Here is a 21,840-nt window from a genome sequence, read left to right as displayed (position 1 = left end):
GGCCAAAGTCTGGAAAAGTTAGTGTTGTGCAGTATTAAGAGAATAATGAAGAAAGCAGAGTGGTATCTATTTATGAAGATCTGAGATCAGAACATGAAGTCAACTCAAGTTGCTTCATAAAGCAAAGTAGCCCAAGTATTTCGATACAGACACAACCTTGTTCTGACAGTGACAGAATGTCATGACAAGACTAAAGTGTTATTAATTGTATTATTTAAACTGTAGTTAGATTTATGCAAAAGATGGCCGGGGCTATCTTGAAGGATTCAGTGCTTCTTGTCTTACTCCGATTTGGAAAAAACATTTTTATTCTAAAACTTTACAGAGGAAGAATATATATACACACCACTGAACGTATACGCTCTGTTTCAGTTTTGCCTTTAGCATGTCTGAGAATTGAAAACTTTAAACCCCACATAGTTTCCTCACCTCTTATCAAGTTGTAAGTTCTTAATGAACTGATTTCCAAAAACAGAAGTCAAAGCCACCATTTTTATTAACCTTCCTTCCCCATTTCACGCACTCTCAAACAACCTCTCCTGGTTACACTGTTGGGATATTTGTTTTACTTAATGCAGATGAAGCCTTAAATATAGAACTAATGTTAACAGCAAGTTTAGTTAACATTTTAAATGCGTCCTCTGTACCACAACAGAAGTGATAGGGTAAAAAGTCATACCATTCTTCTGTGCTTCTACCCTAGATAAAATCCTAAAAATATATTTGCTCTGTAAGTAATACAGCCAACAGGGAAAAAAACCCTGCTTTTTAATGATAGTTTTCTATTTTTGGATCCTCCCATCAAGTTCAATAGAAAATTACATCCCAGACAATAAATGCTATAGGATAGTTGAACAAGTCCTACAGGAAAGTGCTATATTGATGTTTTGTTATATTCCATAAATTTAAGAGTAATCACCATGTAGTCCTATTACTTTTTGATGGACACCTATAATCCTCATATCCATTAAATGCCATATGGATCTTCTTCAGCAGGCAGAGGTTCCTCTAAATCTGTGACTGTAGATTTCATGCACCATAGTCTTACCTTCTTTAAAACTCTTGCTACAGGGTTTGTTTTACCAAACACTGCAAGGGATGGGCTGGCTGGACTGCTGTAGGGTCTCTAAGCCCCAATGCTGCTGCAAGGTCCAACTATTCCGAGTTTTACCCATCGGTGTCCTCGGAGCGTGGTGTCAGTCCTCCAGTTTCCCTACACAGCTACGGAGCAATTAAAGCAGCACACTGCCTGCGTGGGTTGTGTAATACTCATCTCTACTGTTCAAACTGATCCCACAGTTCTGCTCTTGTTGTTTCTACCCTTGAGAGAAACACAATCAGCCTCACAATTCCAGAGCATGGTTTGTAACGTGATGTATTGGCATGAGCTGCGGTACAGACTATGGCTGGAGCTTCACACCCGCTGTGAACCAGGGGCTATGCAAAGCGATGGGAAGCGAGACATAACCTCCAACACAGCAAGTCAGAACTTCATGGTTGATTTAGTGACTCAACTCTTGCTTAATGCTTCTCAAATTATTGTTGGACTGCTGGTGTGGAAGAGAGCGAGTCAGAAGTTGCTTGCATATTTCATCTCCATCCTTACCAGCACAGGGCAAGCAAAAAGCAAAGAAAAAGAATGAATTAACAATGGCAACGTTTAGAAACAAAACCCAAACTAACCTTGCTAATAGCCTCGTTCCTCCTTATACCCTAAAAATGACACAGACGCTGCCCACTATCTTGACAGGGTGACCCACCTTTATTGCCCTCTCATCCAACATGAATGGCAGTCACATCAGTTCTAGCCAGGGCTTGGTGCAAGTAGTTCAGATGTAGGCATCTCCAATGTGATCCATTTCTCTGTCACCTCTGTCCTGCTCTACTGCAGTATGATTTTAAACCTATTTGGCCACTGAAGGTAACCCAGAAGGCAGCGGCAAGGCAACAACCAGTGTTCTGATCCTTACGCCTGCCTGTGGAGGAGCAGTTTAATAGAATAATCTTGGCTTTAAAGGTCACAGGTAGCAAGAGATCATATATCCAAACCACAGCCTTGACCCTTACTGCATTGCATTGATTGTGCATCCTGTTTTGTTCCAGTTCTGCTAAGTTAAATAGTATGATCTCAGAAGGGAGGTATTGCTTTGTCTCACAAAATGACTGAATTTTAACAGCCGTTCAACAATAAAAATCAAAAAAATGATTACTGCTTGCCGAGTGCCTGCAAGTAGAGATTGAAAGCCCAAGCAAGTAAAAGCATTTCTTCATCTTACAAAACTCAGGGCATTGGATGTATAATGAAATGCCATTAAAGATATTTGTTACTGTAATACAGAGAAAACAAGTTAATCAGAAATAGCACAAGTGTCAGGAGTACACAAGATGGTGGCGAGGAACCTTCTCATTTCTGTCCTGAGGGGTAGCAGCCATGCATTTGGGGAGCAATTTACCAGCTTAATGCAGTAGCTCAATAACAGTTTTAGTAGTCTATACAGTATATAAATCTATAGATTCTTTACCCTACAGGAAAACAGGTCACAGAGAAAGCAAAAGCAATTAAGACAGATCACAGAGTAGTGGCATATGGTTATAGTAGATCAAATGTAAGACTGTTCTTCTAACCACAGCTACCTGAACTTTTGTAACGACAGCAGGCACAGAAAGTGAGCCTGCTCCCTCCAAAAGGGCCAGAGCACTACCCTAGATTTAAAGGCAGTGCATATTGCCTATTCTATTGGGGTTAGTATGTCTAATGAGTAGGGCAACAAGAGTATTGATTAGGTGTATTATTTTCTTTTGTTGGCAAAGTCTACACAAAAAATGAAATTCAACAAAGACTTCCAGTCAGGGGCAAAAGCAAGGGCAAAACCCACTAGTTTCATTTCATATCACCCACACATCAACTCCTCAATACTAACCTCCAGTCATTAAAATAAAATTGATACTCTAGAGAACTGCAGGGGAAAAAAAAAAAGAAAAAAAAAAGAAAAACACTAGAGCTCAAGTAGCAGACCTTAAGATGTGATATTAAAAAAAAAAAACACACACCCCCCCAGTAGTTTTACACTAGTAGTCTTGCCCAAGACATTTAGTGTAGCTATGATAGCTTTTTGCTTTTTCCAACTGTATTAGCTGTTTAAGAGGCATTACCTCCTAATGAGACAGTTTCCATAAGAAGTAGGAGCACATTCCTCATTTGTTTTAGAAACTGAAACAATTAGAGTTTCCTTTCCTTTGTAATACTAAAAATTCAGAGTATTACACTATTAGAGGGCAGTTTCTAGCTCCATTACTAACAGTGGTATAAAGCCTGTGTAAATTCTTAATGTTTTCTAGTGTCTGTGTTATCCTACTAAAAATCAAATGCAACATCAGGGCCTTTTGTAGAAGACATGCTCTTCTTCCTCCAGTGACCTTTCCTCCACTGCTGCTCACAGTGCTTACTGCTAGGCTTAAATAATTAAACACACCTAAGCCTGAAGTGGTTGCAGAAATGCACCTACATTTGAAAAGTACTATTTAGACAATAATTTGTAGAACAACAACTGGAGGCCAAACGCTTATTCTCACCAACTGACATCCTTATTGGAACTACCTACTCATTTCCATTGCCCGAGGGCCTGGACAAGATCATGAAAGCAGCCTTCTAGTACACCAATTACAGTTAAACAATATGGAAAGAAAGAAAGAAAGAAAAAGAGACAACTATCAGCAACAGACAGAAGTAAAAGAATTTAAGTGTTAAAAGCTCAGGCATTGTTTCTGATAAAACAGGAGAGCACTCTCACTGTACACCAGACATTTAACCTGGACAAAACTTCAGGAAATTATTACTTACGTTGCATTTAGAAATATGTGGTATTTTCTCAAATACTCATAGATTTAGAAAAATCATTACTTTCCCAAATGCACTCTCCCCTCCCTCAATACAACACAAAACTCACTTCCACTAGCAAAGTAAACATTTATGAATATCAGAGTAATAGCTTTACCCATTTCTACTTCCTCTGCATCCAAGACGATCACTTATAAGGTTTTGCTCCTGACGTTTCCCTCCCCATATCCGAAAGCGTGAAGAGGAAGGTGGTGGCAAGGAAGCATATTTCCTACTGACACCACCAAAAAGACTTCAAATTGGGTCACCCCTAGCTAGAACAGAGATGTAAGTTTATGTCACACAGATAAGAGATGATGAAATAAGTTAGGCTTCTCCACTGCTAGAACTCAGAAGCTTCCACTAAATTCCAAATGGAAAAATCATTGAAATGCTCATGATTCACAGCAAAGCTCTGATTCCAAATGGGAAATTACATTACATAAATATAAGTATTTGGGACAGAACTTTTACTAAGTTCCCCCGTCTTTCTACATTCCTTAAACATGTCTAGTAGAACATACACATCTCATATATTAAATGAGATGTTTCATAAACAGCCTTAAAGCTAATACTCTTGGAAAGTTTCACACAAGTCTTCACAACGAGGAACTCATGGGATCAAGGAAATTCCACCCTCCCTTTCTAAACTTCTAATCTAACACTTCCCATACAGAAAAACAGAACAATTAACACCACTTGCCTGGTGGCAAATACTCCCCTTGAGAGGAAAAAAGTTCAGATGTAGGCAGAAATGCATCTCTAAAAACAGGACAAATCTAAAGCAGTAATCCCTAACTTTTGACGATTCATGTAGAAAGTGGTATCCCAAGCCTGCATACCACAGAATGGAGTCGATTTATCTGGAGACAGGTGGGGAACTTCTCTATTCATCTACATGAAAAGAAAGATCTTGCATCTCCGCCTACTTCAGAAAAAGAATATAATAAGAATTAAGGCAGATTAAGAGACTCTTTTAGGCAGCTTAAGACCCTTAAGCACACTTTGCCAAGCCAAGTATTTATAATATAAGAAGTCTCCTAGTTACCTCTCTCAACTGTCACTGTTTTCAGTATTGCATAAAGCTGCTTAAACTATAAAGCTGATTGTCAAGAGAATCCTAGTCTGATGGGATCTTTTGTGGTCTGAAAGGGTTGTGACTTCTGTAAAAGGAGGGCATCGGGTTACTGCAGCAAGCCCTGAATATCAATGACAAAGGAGGAAAAGGAAAGCTAACAAGTCAGGCTACACTGTCTCTCCCTTACTACTCATCTCAATCGCATGGTAGTTGCAGGGCAGGGCAGAGCCAAGAAGGATTTTGGGCAATCCTTGCTCCCCTGAGGCCACTTTGTTCTCCAGTAAACAGTACAGATAACTCTGCTGCAGGTCACAGGAAAACAAGAGGTGCCACTGAGCAGCACTGCTACATGCCGCCCACTCCACTGCAAGCATCCACTGAAATTTCGGAGGCAAAACACACATGTGGATCAGGCGTGATACGAAGGGGAGGAAGAAAGTGCATGGTATTTACTGCCTGACAACCAGGTTACATTAAGCCAGCCATACATTAATTCAGCCAAGTTCCTTTGCGTATTCTAGAGCTGATAACATAAAGCCATTCACAATTTTTTTTTAGTCACTAAAAATCTTAAAGCTCGCACAGTTTTGACTTACATTTTTCACCAGAAGACATGTGGGTGATTACATAAAAATTGCCACAGTCAAATATTCTAAGGTCTAGCTCACAAACCTCAGAAACTGCAATACTTGGTTTTCCAGAAATGAATTAAAATACCGACCCCTGCAGTTACATTACTTCACACACTTCCTTTACAAGTTTACAATGCATCGGTCATTTTATTTGAGTGTTACCTCTGGATTCTTAGGCTCTTACATACCTATATAGTAAATTACCTCTTCTGGATGTCCTCAGTTTGCTTCAGACTTCCTGAATTCAGTTGATCCAAATGTTAACTATTGTGAACCCACCACTCTCATCATTCTCCCAACAATCCCATCTAAACGCAAGTTTAGCACATACCCGTATGAACTTCTAACCATACGGTCTTGTTTTCCTGGGCCTGCACCCTTCTCCAGTTCACACACTCCTTTCACCCAAACGTGGTCTAAACTACATCTCTCACCTCATTTGTTTTCAGAACTAGATTGCACTTCCACCCGAGAGGAATGATTGCATAGTTGAACAGATAAAGAACATGACTTTAATATTTACAACCCCATTGCAATATAATAATTGAAGAGTCTGTGGTGAGGCATTATTCCCAGGAAGATATGTTCTTACTTGATATTTACTCTTACTCAATATGTATTCCTTTAAGGAACTGTAGCTCAAATTTCCTATCAAAGTCCAAGGCTTAAGTTTTCAAAGCTTTTTCAAGAGAGATCCAAATCCCTCATGGAGTTTTGATAATGCTACTCCTGTTATTAGCCTTGCTCTATCTACCCTTGTTCAAAATAAAAATGCAGACTTGGGACCTAAGTGGCATTTCTGAAGCATATGCTTGAGATGCTTAAAAGAATGTTCTACAACCCATTTTTCCCCACCCAAACTGCAAAAATGCATTTTCACTGCACACAAAAGTAACATTTTCTTCCATGTGCAGTCTGTACAATGCAATCCCTCCTTGTACACTTACAAGAATATGAAACTACTTTTGTCTTTGGGGTAATCACTGCACTATTTTTCCTTCCTACTTTGAGTTCACCCATTCCGCCCTTTTGTCTTCAGTTTTTACTGCTGAATCTTCTGCTTTCTTGAAGGCAGCTGCTTTTGCAGGTTTTAAGTAAATTGTAGGTAGATCATTTCACTTTGAAGTGCCTCATGTTCTTCCTGAAATAACTGAGGGTATAGTGAAGATTTATAGGTTTACATGAAATGCACAGTTATTATAGTGAGTAGCTCCAGAGAAAAGCCTATAAATAAAAATAGGTTGAAAGAAACACAGCCTCAATGGGAGAGCCTCTGTAGAAAGGCCTCATCTCAGAACATTCACCTTCTCTTTGTCCCTTCAACTAGAAGCTGCATTGATGCTTTCAACATGCTTAACTGATTAATAATGGGGGCAGGGAAGGGAAATCACACAGGCAAAGAAGTGCCATCCCTAGCTTTACCTCATAATTCCAAAACGATGTCTTACTGGTTTATAAAAACTGGTGGTCCACCATATATGTAGTGCAGACATGTCACTTTTCTTTCTCATTTGCCAATTTCTTTCTGGGACTGCAGAAAAGACTGTAAAGATTATATTGCTAGTAGTAGACAAATTAGAAGAAGAAAGCCAAGATCATATGGAAAACATGCCCACTGCTTGATAGCCCCATGTTGCACTGATAAGATTTTCTCCTATGACTAAACAATATAGAGGGGAGGATTCTTTTGCTCCCACAGAGAGTTAAATCGAATCGAGCAAACATTTGCAAAAAGAAAAAAATTACTGGCCTCCCACCTCACTTGTCTGTATCTTTACCTCAGACCAATTCAGCTATTTCAGAGGAGCTACACAGAGAAGGATATAACCCTGTTCTTACTCTTGTAAACAGAATGAACAACAGGACTGGAACTGACAGTCTCTAATTACTAGTACATGCTGGACTTCATGAGCACTTGACGTAAATTTAAGCTACCAAAACAACGTCTTAAATTATTGAAGAGGTTAGAATAATGGGCCTCAAGGAAAATCTCCCTGACATGGGTTGCAAGCTCAAAGCTATATCAAAAATGCAACAAGAGAAGCCCTTTATATTTGCAGTTACAAGCCTCACTTAAGCACGCTGTTGTTTTACACTGACATTTCTGCTAGCTTTGGCAATGCACAAAGTACAAACAGAGTACCTACCACTGATGGCCAGTTGAGTAAAGAAACTTTGGCAAGTTACAAAATAATTGTTGTCCCTATGAGAAAAGTTTCTTCAATACACACTGGGAAGAGACCTAGATTCCTTGCTACAATTCTGCCTCTGCAGTACATGTTCCGAGAAAGAAAGTCTCCAGTTTCTGAAGAAATCTCTGCCCACCACCCTCCTCCACGATCAATAGGATTCTACCTTACGTAACCACTCTGAGTCTGGCAGCAAGAGCTCTTGCAGATTTTTGAGAACACCAAACAGTAAGTTTCCTCTTCAGCAATATGAAATAACTGTGGAAAACTCAGCATACCACTTGGGCATTTGAATCTTAACTTTGAGAACGTCACCATCACTATCTTGCCAACCTCAACAGTAACAGCCTCTAGAAGCAAATACCTGAGTATGTACAGCATGCTCTCAACACTCGTCTTTTGGACCACTCCTGAAAGCTACAGTGTCTAAGTCAACATTTTCTCATGGTTTTTTGTTATACAACTTAAGAAAAATACACGATCCTTTGTATTAATTTCATAAAAACATAAGGAACTCCTACTACTAAAGGAAGCCGCCTTGGCTACCTCAGTCTGTGGAAGGCCAAATAACAGGTAGCACCACAAAGGCTGTCTTCCCTAAACTACCTAACTGTCCTTTTGAAAAGCAAAGAAATTAAACAATCTCCCAAACAAACTCCATTTTCACACTTCCAACTAGGAGTACTGAAAGCAGAAAATTAATTGGTTTTAATCTGCTGCTTAAGAGTTTTGAGTTTATCCAACATGTTTATTTACCAACCCAGGAACTGGAATTTTGGATTCTGATTCTCCTTCATCCCTAAACCTTATCCTTCAACACAGAATGAAAAGAAATGGGAAGGACAGCAATGTAGTGGGGCAAGAAGGGAGGGAAGTCATTTACTGCAGTCAACTAACTTGTCAACTGAAAGGATATATTTGTAACTTCATTTTTTTTTTTCTTAAGTGGCTAAAAGCAGTAAATTTTACTTGCTATTAATTCTCTGAAAGTAACAGATTTAGGAACACTAACTCTACCCACAGGAATTTCCAGTGATCGTACCATTTGTCATTAGGGAAGTACACATTCATAAGCAGTGTGGGTTTACTGATAAACTACTCTTTTCTGGCTCCTTCTTTCAAAGCCAGGCCCAATGTCATCACATTAGCTTAAGACAATATTGCAGACCAACACAATGAGTCAGCAATCAAAACGACACGTTCTGCCATCCCACAGAGCTTGTTCTTTTGGTTCAAGTCCTGGAACTGCTGGTACATCTCCTCTCTCCCATCCTCCCCTTGCTTGCATGCAGCTGCAGAGCTCCAAGATTGACATACCAGTTGTCAGCCCAGCTTGTTTCAGAAGGAAGGAGGAATTCATGTGTAAAGTACCCTGGATCTTGGAAACACAGCAACATGTGCTGGAGAAGCTTAGTGCCTGGTTGTTGGCTGACTTCAGCAATGAGAAAACGAAGCTGCTCGATTAACTGGAACTAAGTGAAAAAGAAATATCAGTCTTCTTTACCTTCCACTTATTCTAAGAACAACATTTAGAAAATTCAGCTCATGAGAACCTCATTGTACCCATATTCCTGCTGAGAGACTTTACCTACGATACACTCACTGCAGGACCCGTGTGGGCCTTCCCTTCCTATTCCAGCAAGACTCACAACGCGTAGTAGATTGAGCCCATACAAGCACCCCAACGGTACAGAGAAGAAAGCATTCTCCCCATTAGGTGAGATCGAAGGTGTATGCGATATTACACTATGAAATGCAATTAAAATGGAAGTGCCACTAAAATCAAACACTTGACATTCATTTTACAGTTTTCTAACTCAACATTAAAAAGCCCACACACGGTCCAACTGGTGCTAAAGCCTATTCCCACATAAAACCTGCTAGCACCGAGTATTATCCATTTCCATTCTTGCCATAAGAATAGCAGTGGTATTAGAAACCCAAATTGATCCTGTGATATAATATGTTATATACAATATTGTATGTTATAAGATATACAAACAAAAACAAAAAATAGAAAATATGGCAGTATAATTAGGAAATCAGAATTGAAATTTGGGAAGAGTTCTCATCAAAATCTACTAAACCAATATAAATACTTAGGTAGGGTTGGGGCGGGTGCAGGGAGAAGCACAAGGTTTCCTGTTTAGTGAATCTATTAAAAATGTAAAATAACCACCATTTGTTTTAGTCTGCAGTATATAAGGAGATAATACTACATGCAAAAAAATCCACACCAGTCTTACTTCAGTAGGGTTGATGATCAACAGAGATAGATGATTAACAACATCTGGACACCCTATCAAGAGAGCAGCGACATCTTTCTTCTCCAGCATACAGGTGACTACCCTCCCACTCAGTTTAGGGCGACACTGCTAAATTATACCCTACGCATCAGAATATGTTGAAATACCAGTGGAACAAATGTGTTGTCTTTTTCCCCAGAACACGAAAGTTGTTTCATCTCCAGGCAGAACGTTCCTTCCCTTGCTTTCATCCAGTCAACATCTCTGCTTTGATGGTCTCATTACATACTTCAATTCTAAAACCAGGCTCTAAAAATCAGGAGTTGTCATTTCTCCACATACACTTTTTTTTTTAGCCCTCCTTACACACAGACCCTTCCCCATAGTCAAAAGAGAGCATAGCTCATTGCCTGGTGAAATAGATTCATGTGCTATATGCAATGGGGCTTGAGGAAAGTACAATGAGGGCAAACTGCATCCTGCCCAGAAAGATCTGTTTGTCATAATCATATAGAGTAAAAGGCACATGCAACACAGAGCATCACTTCCAGAAAATGAGGGGAAACACACCTATAACCAGTTCTGCTTTCTTCCTTAATCCCCCTTTAAAGCTATTATGCAAAACCAGTGGGAAATAGAGGGACTGACTGACAGGATGCAATAACATGAAGTGATTTGATTACTCTGAAGCAGAGCCTTTTCATTAAGTTTTTAGCTTTACAACACAGGATCTATTACAAGAAGGGTCATTACACTTCTTTGTGCCAAATGGATCAAAGGTCCATCCTATTTGATGTGTCCTTATATTTATAAATCTGACGTAAGTCCCCTTTTTTTCCACATACATTACGTATGTATACATACAAATACAAGCCCCTCAACATCTGATTATTCAGTAGAACTGAATTTTGAGCCATGTCTTTTTACACTAAAATAACGAGCTATGCAGTCTTTCAAATAGATACCATATCCTTCAATATTAGTCATTCATATTCATATAATTGAGAAGGAGTGAGTACCTAGCAGTTCCATTTGGAGAACGATGCATCTTTGAAATGTATTTACAGATGGTTTTCTCACCTCCTTGGGAATGCTAAGTACTATCAGTGCAGCAATAAAAAAAAGCTCAACTACAAGAGCTCTGATTCTATTGCAATGCAATGGTATTTTATTTCTATTATTTAATGGAAAGATGGGAAAGGCTACAGAGTCATACTGTTCCTGCAGAAACTGCATTGGGGAGGGGGGGGAGGTGTGTGGGGGGAAGATAAGTGCCAGGTTTAAACACCGAGTTGCACCACAGCCGTATGATTGATAGATCTCCAGAAATACTGGAGTGCCATGAACCATGCTGGATGAGACATTTACTTTGGTCACCTCAGCACTTGGTAGCACTTCCATCCCAAAAATTCAGGGCCCACAAGAACTCATTTGTGATTGGGACTCTGTTCCGTATGAGTTATTACTGTTTGGCCCTACCTATTTCATAAATTCTCTAGCTGGGGAAAAGAAAAAAAAAAGAAAATAAAAAGCAGCAGCATTCAAAAGGTTAATGAGAAGCAAACAGATGAACTTCACATAAGTGATGCACAAATCCTCAAATTTCCATTCTGCTACCTTCTACTTCCGCTAACAGCAGCAGAAGCAGCTTTTTACTTACATATTCATCATTCCAGAGCTAAATGCAGAGAAAAAAAACAGACAAGATTTATGAAAAATATGGAGACTTCTAATGAAGATGTTGTATGAGCTACATTTCTTGCCCATTCTAGATACTTCCCAAATATTTTAGCTGGTTTAATAAAAAGAATTCTCTCCCTAGAAATTCTAATACCTTTGAAATGGAAGGAGCTTTATAGTGCTACTTAACTAACATTTTCCAGCAGTATAGATCATTATTGTCCAAGCATATTTTTGTTACTGTGCAAATGCCAGGGGGAAGGGGGAAAAAAACCCAAAAACCCACAAACCGAAAAAAAAAAAAGCCAGAAGAGGAAGTAAAAAGGGGATGCCAATTACAAGCACGGACTTTACAAACACCACACTCCATATGCACCCAGTACTCATGTTTTAGCTTTTTTCCCCAGCTCAAAGCAGCAAGCAGGAGACAGAGAAGGAAACAGAAGGGGCAGACAAACCCCTGGACTTACCTTTTGTACAGTCCCTCTGTAAACTTCTCCGAAAGAAATTTAAATTCCTCCAGCTGGCTTTGATTCTTTTCGCTTTTCTCTTTCTCGAGTCACACAGAAGCAAAACAATTAGTTTTCAGAGGTTCCATTTACTGCTCTTCCATCCCCAGCAAAATGCGTCCAGGAGACTATGCCAAAAGTAAGCCCAGAACTCAAAGGCAATTGGAAAAGGGAGCGTAGGGACCAGATTGTGAAATTCGGTAGCTCGAGCACAGAAATATCCTACTGTACGATATACCTGGCTCCTCGCTCACCAAAAAACTGTAGCGCAAACTGTCAGTAGTAGCCTCCAATAGCTGCTGTGTGTGCTGCAGATGGTATGTCTCACTGTTACCTTCCCAGATGGGTAGAGGATTCAGAGAGCAGCAAAACCAGGGGGTCGCCTCCAAACCAGGTGGATTGCCAGCCCCTCAGTCACTCGGTCCAATTAATCAAGGCAAGAACAGCTCAGTCACCAGAGGTATCTCCTTCCAGGGTGCACAGGATTATGGCAAGGTTATTAATCTTGCTTTGCTGCATCCCCCCCACCCCCTACATTCAGCAGCCTGCACCGAGATGATTGCCAGCTCTGTCTCTGTCCCTGTTCTACTGCATTTTGCTCAGCCCTCTGTTGCTGCAAGTGAAACACAGAGGAGGGAGGAATACTAATAAGGTGGTTAGCTACAGTTTCTTTAAGGCATTCTACATACTGCCTGCTCGCGTGTGTACGTGCGTGTGTCTGCGCGGGGGCATTTTCCGTGGGGCGATCTGGATTTCTTTGCAGCAGAAATAGGACCTGTTTCTACATCAAAGTCTGAATTAATCTGGATTATCACTTAATGATTATCGGAGCCAGCAATTGTATTTTCCTTGGGATAAGAGGAGGGTAGTAAATGGTCTAGAAGATTAGGATGGCAGGACTGGTTACGGGGGAGGGGGAATGGGGGCTGGTGGTGGTGTATAAACCACACTACACCCAGAAGAGTGCGTTAGGTTAGAAAATTTGTTCCGAAGCAACTCGGTTTAGCACTATTTTAGAAGTCATGCTTATATCCTGTACCAGTCAGGATTTTAAAATCAGCACTGTATTATCCATCTCTAGATTAGACAGCAATATGCAGAGTCAAGTAAATATTTTTAGAAAAGAAAGGATTTCTGGCAGGAAAAGAAAAATTTTGAAAGTCAGTGGAGGCAGACATCCAGCGCTGCATTTATGAAGGTGCTTGAAATTCCCTCCTTTACCAAGAACTGTTCTGCTGAAACCTTTCACTTGTGAAACGAGTTTGAAGTTCTCAGTCCAACAGCCAAAACAGATTTTCCATGTATTGTCCAAGCAGCTGACCTACATCGGTGCGTGAACGTGGGTATTCTGCTGTGGCAAGTGCAAGCCCTAGCTGTAATTCACTCCCATGAAATATGAAAACAGTCATATTGCCTTTGTTTTCCCACAGGTAGTTTGGACCTTCCACATCAGGTTCAGCATGCAAGCACTGCTGTCTCACTTGGCATCCATAATTCCAACTCTTTGCAGCAGACGACACTTTGAGACTCCTTCAGGAACCTGAAAGCAAAAATAAACCATTCTTCAGATGCAGCTTGGGGATTACTACAGTAAGTTATAACTATGTGGTACTGGTAAGGAACCAGTTCACAGGTCTGAATAACCAAATACACTTGACAGAGCTCCCTATTGAATGAGCTAGTGAAATGAGTCTGGTGCTTTGGATCACAAAAAGAGCTACCGCAGCAAGTTCTAGCAACTAAAATGTGATTGTACAAGCACAGAGACAGAAATGCCGGTGTAGTTTTAGATAGCCCATCCGTAGGGAAGCTGGCAAGGAAGCCGGGATGCACTGACCATGGCAGTATTACTGTCACTTTAGCACAGAGGACTGCAATCTAATACGGCATTGTCCGTAAGCACTGTTGCCACAATATTTAATAGTAACACTGAGTAAAAGCCTTCTACTGGTGAGTAAACCCTGCAGTTTTGACAGCCAGTGAACTTACAAAACCACACAGCATGAAAAGGCTGGATCTTCATGGTGTATGGAAAGAGAAATATAGGGCACTGTAGGGAACTGTTTCAGAAGATGGAAGACCAGCCCTGTTCCACTCATCACATGTAGTCACTTGGGCTTTTGTTCACTTTTTCAGCTTAACTTGCATTATAATTTAAATCTAAAATGATTTATTTATATGAAAGTCCACAGAACTAACAGGAAACATTGCAAATGGTAAATTTTTTTTTCTGCAATTATTTTTCTTCTCTTCTCCACAACCCATCCTATTCCCAACACTGCATGACACCTTGTATTTGTGTTTAAGCTGCCTAAGTCAAGAAAACAGCAAACAGCACTCTCATTTATCCTCAACCATAACTGAGCCTATCCACACAGGAACAGGAACATGAGCAGCCACAGTAGCTTGGGCTGAAGATCCACCTAGCCAAAATTTTGCCTTTGTTGGTCACTGTCACAGACAACCATCAGATCACGGGAAGCAAATAGTGATATTTCCCAAGTACACCGTCCCAACCTTTAACTGTCTGTGCCGTAAGAAGTTGCAAGGTCAGAGACAGGAACACTCTGCGCACTTGGGTACGCCACTCACAGCTTTATAATCTTCTGTCATATGCTGCCTGGACTCATTTCTTCACGCTGAGAAGCCCTGATGTATTTAACTGTCCCTCATATCGACTTTGCTCTATTCACTTGAGCACTCGTCACAAACCTTTTCCACTTCGTGCAGTGTCCAAAATGCCACAGGCATGCCACAAGCTTATAGCACTACATTGATACTGTTTTGAGAACACATCATCCCCAGAACACATAGTAATGAAACTAATGGTTCATGTTCTACTTTGAGACTGCAGCACGAGTAATTTCACTACTCTCAGAACATTAACTTTATCAGTGACGTAACATTTATAGTTCTAACCAGTCAGCTCAGCTTTCATAAAACAGACCTCATGTCTAGACCAAAGTCCACCGTGGACAGGCTTTTCCACCACCTTAAGGTTGTTTTTCTAGGTGCAGTCAGAATCTCTTGAGTACATAAAAAAGTTACACCAAAGCTAATTAAAATAATTCACACATCTAATGTTTACAATCTCTTGGACTGGAACAACAGCAAAAAATTAAACTGACTTGCATTCTAATTTCTATGACACAGATTACACCTTAAAGAAGAAGAAAAAAAGATTAAGTGTTGTGCAAGAATAAGTTATTGTTAATAGTATCTGCCAGTTATTGCTCATCATAATCCCAAAAGTGCAGACAAGGACCTCCGTTCTACCTCATCTATCCTTACATCTGTGTTAAAACCATACCACCCGCTAATTACTTTCATGTTAATCAAAAGGATAAAACATCTTTTGCACTTCCAAGGGTTGGTTGCTTTCTGGTTTGGGTTTGGTGTTTTTTTTTTTGTCCCCCCGGGGGGCAACACATGTAGCACTTTGGACAAAACATCTCATCAGTCCCCTGACTACTACAGTCTTACAAGCATCTTTGTTCATATTCCCACATGATGCTTAAAACAAAGGCAGTTTACAAAACATTATGAAACAGGCAGATATACCGCTCCCTGCCCTCCACCCCCCACCCCCCCCCCAAAACCTTACTTCAACTCCCTCTTACTCTGGCCCTCACCAAACTCAGCTGAACTTGATGACCTGTCAGTTAATATCACACCTCTGAAAGCAAGATCTGAAATTTAGCACAAGTTAAGCACCTGAGCTTATTGCTCAGTAGAGCCCTTGGTAGAGAAAGTACTGAACCAACACACAGGCACACACACAAAAAACCTCCAAAGTCCCTCAAAGATTTTTGCAGTGTTTCACTCAGTTACGTTAACCTGTTTTGATTTAGTGAACCCCAAATCTATATGCTATTTGTCAGCTCACCTCAGCCCCCTTGCTTCCTCTTAACTTTCAGCGAATTTATCAAGGAAAAGTCATATTTAAGACTACAATTTCCACACTGACAAAGCTCTTCGCAGGACTGTAGCAGGAGTGAAAGATGGTCCGGGAGGCTCACTGAGACAGGCGAAGGCTGTCACCAGCTACAACCAGGCACCTTTGGCTGGTGAGGTTTGAGGAGTTACTACTGCCAGCTGCCTACACCACCCAGATGAACACCCTCATAGCAATCATCAGAAACAAATACAGACCAGTTTCTCAGCCACCACTTTCCCCAGCCAGTCCTAACTTCAAGCCAGGATCAACGCAGAGTGTAAATTTACACGCCAGCCTACAGACCGCACACGCGGCTTGCGGCAGCTCTTCCCGCTGTTTGAGGCATCTCCATAGCTGAGCCATACAATACTAAGAGCTCTGTGATTGCTTTTTCAAGGAACCTTCCTCCCAGGAGTTGTGAAGCCTACTTATAATGACAAAGATTTTCAGGAGAGAAACAGCAAAAGAAAGTGGAAAAGCAGACAAGCAAGAGAATGTGTTATCTGGAAGGGGGGGCGGGGGGGATTAATTCTTGCAAACATTTCAGGAGTTTGCCAAAGTTTAAGTTCAAGAGAAATGGTAAATGGATTTCTACTGTTCTGAGCATGCTGTAGGGAGTGTAGGGTCAGGGTCTATCCATTCCTGTTGCAATAGGCGTATGAATAATAGTAATAATTATTCCATCCTAAACTTTTCTTCTCCAGGGAGAAAGTACAACACCATAACTACAGCAAACAGATTCTTCATGTTCTTTACATCTTGAGATTCACATAGTCTAGCAAGCAACACAAGGGAGTTCCTCAGAGTCCGAGAAACACATTAGGTTTTATATTTAGTTATTAACTGCCCTAAAATACAGATAGGCATGTCATATAGTGGCATCATTTGGGTTTTTTTAAGCCAACCTCTTTAGCAAATTGAGCAGTTTTCATTGTAGATATTTTTAATTCCAACAGAGACTTACCATCAGATTCCAACCTTCTGCCTAAAAATTTTTTCTAATTCAGGGCCTCAAGCCTGTGATTTCAAATTAATCCTGCAATACTGAAATACAAATCATCATCACCTTGATTTTGTGCTATTTGGCTGCTATTATTTGAAGACAGATTTTCCAACCCTTAAAAAGAAAGGCTATTTTAGAAGCTTACAGTTCATCATCATTAAAAAAAAAATCAAAAACCCATGCCCACAGACTCCAAAACCCCAAATCCTACATAGATGTTACATTCTGATACATACCTGTTCCCTCACCACCACCACTCCACAAAAGAAATCATAGTTTGTCCTCTCTGGTCAAGAGACCTGAGAAAATACTTGAAGGCCAGGGACATTGCCTGTGCTTGCCCTGCCTTTCTTCTTACAGAGGCATCCACTCACAGCCACTGCTGCAAGCAAAATAATCCAATACACAGACCCACAGCTTGAGCTAATATTACCATTCTGTTCACATTTGTTTGCATATATCTGTGACAGTTATTATCTCTCTTCCCCTCTGTAGAGAGCTGGTTTGCAAGAATAAAAGGGTGCGGTATGTCTCTTATCAAAAACAGAATTAATCAAATTGTCTGGATTTTTTTCTCACATCATTGAACACTTCCTAAAAACAGCTGGATTGTTGAAGTATACAGGCAGCCTTAAATACTGCATCACTGTTTAAGGAACAAGATGAAAGTTACTAAACTAAAGCTAAATACCTGGGATTGATTTATCCTATACTGAAGAAGCATTGATAACAAAAAGAACAGAGTATTACACTAGTACATTTCGGTTCCGTAGAAGATTTTTCTTTTCTAAGCAGCGAGGAGATTTTAATTTGATTTTTTTAGTTGGTCACAGATCTCTTCATGACCTTTAACTTAACATACATTCAGGTAAAAAATTTTAGAAAGAAAAATTGGAAGCTGTGACTACAACATATATCTTAAACCAATATTTCGAGTCTCAGATGCTTTATTTCTCTAAAAGCTTTTGACTATCCTCTCTGTACCCCTTGTGCCCATCAGCAGTTTATTATTTACACTGACTCAAGTTTTACTGACTGCAATTAAGAATGCCTGAGGGATAGTTTCATCAATGTTCCTGCTCCTGAGATGACCATTTGCCTTCCAGTCCCAACTCCAGGTTTCCTTTCAAGTCTTACTTGTACGCACAGGAATTCAGCAAACCAGCTTGATACTCAGTAGTGGGATAGGCATTTCTAAACAAGGAATAATATCAGGATGAGGGTAAAATTAGCTTTAGTTTATCAAAAAGGTGTGCTTTCTTTGTTTATCTGAATACTGCAGGCTGACTACCAAAATGATCAGGGGAGGTCAAAATGTCTTCTCATGTGTTTATGACTGTGCAGTATTTTGGAAAGTTGTTTTAGAATATTTACAAAGTTGCAAGCAGACACATCAATCATTAAAATTTGCTTGCATGCAAAACCAATCTATAGTGAATCAAAACAAGAGGAACAATTAAAAAAAAACCCTAATTTCAGGATTCACAAGGACAAAAAGACCTGAGCCTTTCTGAGTTTTATGTATATTCAGAAGAGTTCTGTGACAGCAAGCAGAACTTCACATATCAAAGTCATGTTGAAATAGGGTATCTTAATACTTTCTAGCTTAACCCAAGCTAGGCCTGAAATAAGACTTTTACTTCACAAGGGGGACAAAGGCTTGTGAGAGCCGAAGAGATCTGCAGCTACTGTAGAAGTTCCAAAATAAAAGCTACTTCAGCCTCAAAACAGAGAGATGGCTATGCTAATACATCTATTGGGAGAGAAATTAATCAAACCTTGTACACAACTGCACTTGCAAGACTTTAAGGGTTAGCATGCTCTGTGAAGAAGGAAGTTGGCACATTAATGGGGAAAACCTAAAGAAGAAAACCTAGTTCTGTGTTTAGGCTGATCAAGTAATTAGATTTAATTGTTACCTTGGCAGTTACCTCATTCAGAAATGGAGGAGATCTATTATGTCCATCTCTCTCAACCAAGTTTACCTTTCAGTTACTGCTCTCTAAAGTACATTCACCAGCTTGCAGTCTAGCTTTAAAGACTGAGCAAGAGGGTTTGCATCACTTTTCATGGGAGACTGTTCCAGAGCCTAATAGATCTCAAAGTTAATGTTGTAAAGATCCACTGCATGAGCACCGAGTTCTGTTACCTCAAAAATGCATATGCTGATAGAGGCTGCTACAGGCTTAGATAACTTATTTTCCTATTAAACATTTTTTGTCAGCCATTACTTCCATGTCCCTCACATGCAATGAAGCATTTTTTATACAAGAATTTCCTTTACTCTTCTTACTAAAACCTACATATCACCACAGGCAACAGACAGCAAAAGATTAGCTTTTCTTGTGCTAAATTTCAAGCTTACAGATGATAGAAAAGAGCAGATCATTTGGGGCTTCAAGTTAAGGATGGTTTGCTTATTTTTCTTCTCCGCACTCAAAGCAGTGCAGCACTTCCAAGGACATGCTTTAGCAATAATAATCTTAATAACATTATGGTGCCTACAGAGGCATCTTTCTTATGGGTCTCAGAACAAATAGCATTAAACTATCCTTAAAGACAGCAGTTCTTTCACTTGTGGTCATACATCTACATGCGAGCTTGTCTTTTCAGGCTCCCTTTATAGTCGCTGTTAAAAAGAGTTGATACCTCAGGGCACTATCATTTGTTTCATTTTAGGCATCTACATTTGGGAGGAGACCAGACCAGACCCTCCAAAGCACAGGAGTGCTTGAGTGACCAGCTCAGATACAGACACCTTTCATGCAGGTGCTTACATTTGCTGTTAGCAGATTGTTAACGAGGGTTAATCTGCAATCACTCTACAGAAAGTATCCTGCCCATATACATTGCCTGGCAAATAAATAAGCTCCCTCTAAAGACTGAGAAGCCAACCATGAGAAATGAATATTTCTTGAAAGTTAACCCTCGAGAATAGTGTTTTAAAAAGTTAATTGCCTGTTCTTGTTAATGCTACCTCCATATTCTTTGTCAGTCCTAGAGCAGGAACATGTCTTCCTCTGCTTGACAATTTTTGTTCTATACCTACCTGGCCTGGATGATCCAGAGATAAAGGTTTCCCTGTACTGTGATCAATACTCAGACTCACATCCCATTTCTGCCTGAATCAGCTGTGTGCCCTGGAGTCTGCTGCAATTACTGAAAGCACAGTTAAGAGAACCTGAAGAGGTTCACCAGATATATTTTGGAGGTGTAATGAAAACTGGTGAAATTGCATATGAGCTAACTCTATTAGCTGCCATTGTGGTGAGCTTGTTCTTTCTGCCATGGGTGAAAGAAAGGTAAGAGAGCAGGGGTGGGAAGGAAGAAGCTGTTACAGAAAAACCTCTCCACAGATTCTGGGAAAGAAGAGTGACAATACCTTTGAACAAACACGAAATACACCAGAGGGTATTGATTAGAGTGGTAGCATAGGACAGAAAAAAAAAATCAAAGGGCAAAGCGGGGGGGGTGGGGTGGGAAATGTTGCAGGGAGAGGTGGGGAAGCACATAGCAGATCAGCAAGTTTGAAAACTTGTGACTAAAAATTAACCACCCCACACACCCGCAAAAAATAAATCCAGGTTTCATATTAACAGAAGGCTGAAGGATTAAGCAAGAGATAAAGCACAATTAAAGACTTGGAAGTTACAGTACAAGACAGGAAGTAAACATCTTCGAGAAAACTTTTAGGAATACATCCTTCTTTAGAATAACTCCAAACAATCCAACCAAACCTCACCTCCTTCCATAGCACACTACTCCATATAATAATGTTCATCAAAAACAAGTCGCATCTATTCTAAAACTCACTGAGGTTCACTGGTTGCCCAGTTGCTGCCACTGAGAGTTTACTATAGGATTTTGGCTCAAGAACAAATAAATACAAGCTACTCACAATTTAACTCGAACTGCAAATAATTTGTGTGGGAGAAGACATTTGCTAAGTCGTTGTCGTGGTTTAACCCCAGCCAGCAACTAAGCACCACGCAGCTGCTCACTCACTCCCCCCCCATCCAGTGGGATGGGGGAGAAAATCAGGAAAAGAAGTAAAACTCCTGGGTTGAGATAAGAACGGTTTAATAGAACAGAAAAGAAGAAACTAATAATGATAACACTAATAAAATGACAACAGTAGTAATAAAAGGATTGGAATGTACAAATGATGCGCAGGGCAATTGCTCACCACCCGCCGACCGACACCCAGCCAGTCCCCGAGCGGCAAATCCCTGCCCCCCACTTCCCAGTTCCTAAACTAGATGGGACGTCCCATGGTATGGAATACACTGTTGGCCAGCTTGGGTCAGGTGCCCTGGCTGGGCATGAGAAGCTGAAAAATCCTTGACTGTAGTCTAAACACTACTGAGCAACAACTGAAAACATCAGTGTTATCAACATTCTTCACATACTGAACTCAAAACATAGCACTGTACCAGCTACTAGGAAGACAGTTAACTACATCCCAGCTGAAACCAGGACAGTTGTCTTGACTAATTCAGGAGTAAGAAGAGAAACCTTCTTAAATTCAAACTTGATCCAGGTCTGTTAGATGGAAACAGAAGACTGGCAGAAAACATAGCTCTGGGGGGGATATGTACCATGGAAACAAAATAACTATAGACTAACTTGGAAATGGGAGCTGAGAGTTATTTTACATCATAAAGAAGTTTTCACTAAGAATTGTTAGAT

The 21,840-nt window shown here is 40.2% G+C and overlaps 1 protein-coding gene across 5 annotated transcripts in view; it reads right to left on the bottom strand.

Annotated features, from left to right (window-relative positions):
* LRRC4C (leucine rich repeat containing 4C) overlaps positions 1 to 12,930 on the bottom strand; it is a 547,931-nt gene extending 535,001 nt beyond the window's left edge. For all 5 annotated transcript variants that reach the window (XM_069784680.1, XM_069784679.1, XM_069784682.1 and 2 more), the window contains exon 1: positions 12,173 to 12,930. The gene's annotated coding sequence lies outside the window, so the exon portion shown is untranslated. The remainder of the gene's footprint in view (positions 1 to 12,172) is intronic.
* Between the last annotated feature and the right edge of the window lie 8,910 nt (positions 12,931 to 21,840).

The sequence above is a fragment of the Haliaeetus albicilla genome, chromosome 5, assembly GCF_947461875.1.
Source record: "Haliaeetus albicilla chromosome 5, bHalAlb1.1, whole genome shotgun sequence".
Taxonomy (NCBI): domain Eukaryota; kingdom Metazoa; phylum Chordata; class Aves; order Accipitriformes; family Accipitridae; genus Haliaeetus; species Haliaeetus albicilla.
This window is presented reverse-complemented; position numbering and strand designations above follow the sequence as displayed.